This window comes from Aethalodelphis obliquidens, unplaced genomic scaffold (genome assembly GCF_003676395.1).
Source record: "Aethalodelphis obliquidens isolate GAN/ISIS:26980383/991018 unplaced genomic scaffold, ASM367639v1 scaffold70, whole genome shotgun sequence".
NCBI classification, from domain to species: Eukaryota; Metazoa; Chordata; class Mammalia; order Artiodactyla; family Delphinidae; genus Aethalodelphis; species Aethalodelphis obliquidens.
Genome location: NW_020838014.1, coordinates 5,036,719 through 5,041,634, shown reverse-complemented (window position 1 = coordinate 5,041,634; position 4,916 = coordinate 5,036,719). Strand labels below are relative to the sequence as shown.

Sequence of the window (4,916 nt, the reverse complement as noted above, 5' to 3'; positions counted from 1 at the left end):
TTTTGTGATTAGTAGTAATCTTTTGATGTTCCACTACACGGTTGGTTGGTTTGTTTTTCAGCAAAAACGCCTGTGTATCCTGGTTCCTCCCTCACCTCTTTGGAACAGTTCCTCAGAGCTGCCTGAGAGGCTGTCTCCTGGTCTAGAGCCCCCAGTAATGTCCCTGAATAAAATATAACGCACAACTTCTAGGTTGTGCGTTTTTCTTCAGTCAACAAGGCCTGTGAACTATAGGTATGCTGCAGAGGTGATTTTTAAAAAGGGGCCTACTTCTAAGCTCTGATCTGAGGATTCCTCGAGTCCATGGGCAAGCCATGGTCATTCCTCTGTAGACATTATGTCTCTGTCACCTGTCTCCTAGTTGATGGGCCAATACTGTTTCCTGGTCACTCCCAGGCATTTGCAGCTCTGTCACTCATTCTGGGTGATAGCAGGAGAGGACTCCTCACTTTTCTTCTAAAGTAGCCTGTTGGTTTAGCCATCAGAAGAGTGTACTGTTCTTGAGAGACAGAGAGACGTAGAAGGAGGAGCATGACATCTAGGGTCAAAAGGCCTGGGTTGAAGTCCAGATTCATTCACATTCTAGCTGTGTGACCTTGAGGAAATTATCTAACAGCTTTAGCTTCAGTTTCCCCATCGGAAAATGGGAAAAATAATCTGTATCCCATAAAGATGTTGGGAGAATTAAATAAAATTGCACCTATGAAAACATAGGGGTTTCAACCGGCTTGTTTGAGCTTCTTTTATTATTTTTATATATTTTCATTTTATTTTTAGAAAATTAAAAAATCCAAAAAAAGAAAAGAACAACCATTCATATTTCCACAACGGTGAATTACCACCACTTACATCATGATTTACTTATTTCCAGTCCTTTTTTTTTTTAAACCACTTTGTTGGTTGTTTTGGGAAAACTTAGGAATGTTATGTATTAATTAGAAAGTCTTCAATCATACAGAAAAGAACCCCCAAATACGGAGTGCTTCAAGAAGGTGAAAGTCATCTGGTGCAGGGGCCCTGATAATCTCTGTATCGTTCCAATGTTTTCACATCTGTGATGCCCTCACCTGCATCCTGGCATGTTTTAAATACTAGGATTTTATTAGTGCGTAAGAAGAAATTCACTTGTATCTACCGCCAATCCCCTGGTCTTTTGGATATCCTTTAAACTTGGGCCTCTATTTGAGTACAACTTTCCTGCCCTGGCTGAACACTTCTATCCTCAGGAGGCAACATTCTCTATTGTTTAGCCAAAGAGAACACTGTCTTCATCACCACCTTGCCCTCTGCCTCTTTTTGCTGCAAACTGTACTCAACTCTATATCCCACTGCCTGTTCAGCTCAACATTCCTTCTCACATATCATTGCTGTTTTAGAACACATGGTCAGTTGTATCAGAACCAAGTTTTACACATGCATCTGCGTTTGCTGACACAACTGGGAAGGGTGCGCGGCTCTGCAATGGCATCCGGGTAGAACGTTCAGCTCTACTCTCTCTTTTTCTGTTTATCTTGCCTCTTCCATTAAATTCTTAAGCTCTTTTAAAAACATTTTTTTAAACTTTTTTTTTGTTGATTTTTTTGTTGTTGTTGTTGAGTATTGTTGATTTACAATGTTGTGTTAGTTTCAGGTGTACAGCAAATTGAATCAGTTATACATATATTTACTCTTTCTTAGATTCTTTTCCCATATAGGCCATTACAGAGTATTGAGTAGAGTTCCCTGTGCTATACTGAAGGTTCTTATTAGTTATCTATTTTACATATAGTAGTGTGTATATGTCAGTCCCAATCTCCCATTTATTCCTCCCCAAGTTCTACTCTCTTCGAGTTCCCTTCTGTGTGGGCCACACAGCGGGGATGTCCACATGGTTGACTCTGTACTTGTTTTCACTTCATCCTCCCTCCGGCCTTTGTGACCTCCCAACATCTTCACAGGGTCTCCTGTGCCTCTGTTCCTCATGGGACCAGGAGGTGGGAAGGCAGAGCCGGTGTCCTCCCACTGGACACAATAAACCACCCAAGACTCGGGGAGGGGATGCATCATTCACCTACTGCCTTAGAGAGGACTTATGTTGAGCTCATCTACACATTCCCCGGGAGTCCTTAGGAGCCTCTAGCCTTCAGCGTTCCTGCATGTGAGCTCTTAGGTATGAGATGTTAAAGAAAAAGTATTATTCCGTTAAAGAAAAAAGTTATTTGTGACACTTACTAAAGCATGATATGGCAGACTTTATTCAGGGGGACTGTCATGATAGGTGCAATGGGAAAGAGAGATTGAGCTCAACTCTGAATACAGAGAGGAAAAGTGGAAATTTACGGCCAAGGGGTAGGGTGGGGGTCAGTGCATGAAGAATTGCTATGAAGAAACATCAGGGGTAAAGGCGGATTCCAGCTAAACTGACCCACCAGGATTCTTGCTGCAGGCAGGCCAGGGTGATGGGAGATCACCTGGGGGATGGGGCGGGAGGCGGGGGGGAGGAGCCCGATCAGATATTGAGGATGATCAGATATCGAGGGTGTGCGTTCTTGCTAAGCTGACTTAGTAGGATTCTTGCTCAAATTAGGCAGGGCAGAGACGAATACGAAATCAGGCCCCAGTTGAGAAAAGAGTTCAGAGGAGAGAGTCTTTGTCAGGAAGCAGGTGTTGATCAGTGTACAAAAATCTGGACATCATGGCAAAACATGACCTGGCCCTTCTGCCAGACTTGGGCCTGAGCCCTGGTGGGCGAACGAGGACAGAGTGGTGCTGGCTGTGTCCTTCTCTGCGTTTCCTGTTACCTGATTTTTCTCTACCCAACAGCCATGTTCCTGTCAAGATTAAAGAAAAACACCAGGACAGAGGACTGGAGGAAGAAGGCCTGCTTGGGCTTCAGCAAAATGGGGAGCTGAGGGCAGGAGCTGGGACTGGAAGAAAAGAATTTTCTAGATAAAAATGGCGTGGAGGGCAGTGAGTGAGTCTCCTTGCCCCCTACAGGGCATGTTCAGAGTCACTGCTTACTTCTCTCCTAGTCTTCTCCAAACACCCTGCCCCTGGGCCCCATGGGCTGCCAGCAGCTGGTGCAAACAACCGCAAAGTTCTCATTTTAAAGCCATGCCTCTGGATTAAGTCATTCTCTCTCTCAAAAGTGCCTTTAAGGGGCTTCCCTGGTGGCGCAGTGCTTGAGAGTCCGCCTGCCAATGCAGGGGACGCGGGTTCATGCCCCGGTCCAGGAAGATCCCACGTGCCGCGGAGCAGCTGGGCCCGTAAGCCATGGCCGCTGAGCCTGCGCGTCCGGAGCCTGTGCTCCACAACGGGAGAGGCCACAACAGTGAGAGGCCCGCGTACCGCAAAAATAAATAAATAAATAAATAAAATAATAAAATAAAATTAAAAAGTGCCTTTAAGTATCATGGTTGCCCAGACACCACTTAACCCATTCGCAATCATGTTAGTACACAACAGACCCGTAACTCGAGACATTAACCACCCTGTTTTGTATTTCTATTCCACCACCACTGATATTTGTGCATTGAGATGTGAGACTGCGATTTGCCCCAAGCGGGCATTGTCAGGCAAGGATAAAACCTGTGAAAAGTCGCCTGATGGGGTTCAAAAGGCACCATCTCTAGTGAGGCTGAGGGACCTGAAGTACAAATAGGCAGAGCAGGTTTCTGTCCAGGGTCCCCTCCCCCCAGACATACACTTAGAGGAAGAACACTGGCAGGAGAGGAGACAGCGTTCTGGAAGTTCTAGCAACAGTGCAGGAGCTGTAAGGTCTGCCCCTGTCTTTATCCCCAGTCAGAAGGAGCTGGAGGAACAGCATCTAAAATAGAATTGCGTTAGAGCCTGGGGAGCTTCCTGTCTGGGGGGCATGAGGAGGGGGGAAGGGGCTGTATGAGCTACTGAGTGGTGAGGAAGGGGACCAGCCCAGTTTATCTGGGTTGAACAGGAGGGCAGTGCCCGTCAGGAAAGCCCAGGAGAAGGGACGCTGTTCTAAGGGGTGTAGGGTGGACTCCCCTCTGGCGGTCCTATTCAAGGAGGAGAGGTGGGGACTGACTCAGCAGGGACAAGCTGCCCCAGGAGAGCCGTACGTTGTCGGAGCTGAAAGGAACAGATGGAAGAGGCCGTACTCCACAGACGGGAGCACAGCACTGAGATAATCAAGGACTGAGAAGTCTCGGCCAGTAGTAGGGGTCCCTAATGTGGAGGGCAGGCAGTTAGCCAAGTCCCTTAGAACTGGGCCTGGGGAAGGCAGAAAACTGAAGAAGGACATTTTAACTCTAAATATGAAATATTTATATCTTTATGTGTGAAAGATGACTGCATATCCTTTTAATATCACACTGTATTGTTGTGATATCAGCCCGCCTAAGAGTCATCTGATGTTCTAGGGCAGTGGTCTCAAAGTATGGTCCGGAGACCTCTGGACACGCCTGAGACCATTTCAGGTGCCCATAAGGTCGAAACAATTTTCACAATAAAATCAAGATGCTATTTATCATCCATACAGGAGCTCCCACGTTGGATTGTTAAGAGACAAGAAATAAATTCTGTTTCTTAGGCACGTACCTAGACTGTATTTGCAGCCTCCCTGTGGTTAGGTTGGCCCTGTGACCGCGTTCTAGGCACTAGGCATAAGTGATGCCCTCCACTCCCACCCTTGGCCCTAAAGTCCTCCCATGGGTGACCCTCCATGTTCTTCCCCACTCTGGCTGGTTGGAATGGAACAGACTCCCCTTCCCCCAGCTTCCCATCCCCAGGGCAACCTCGAGAACAGCCTGATGCCAGTGGCAGAGAAGGAGGCTGGATCCCTGAATCCCTGCTGAGGAGAGAGTCGTCCACACAGGAGCCTCACTTTGGATAAAAAGAGACAAGAAATAAACTTTATTGTGTTAAATCACTGAGCCTTGAGGGTTTATCTGTTACTAATACAA

General features: G+C 46.7%; 1 pseudogene; it reads right to left on the bottom strand.

The window, feature by feature from the left end:
• Positions 1 to 968: 968 nt before the first annotated feature.
• Positions 969 to 1,067, bottom strand: LOC113611815 (uncharacterized; annotated as a pseudogene).
• Between the last annotated feature and the right edge of the window lie 3,849 nt (positions 1,068 to 4,916).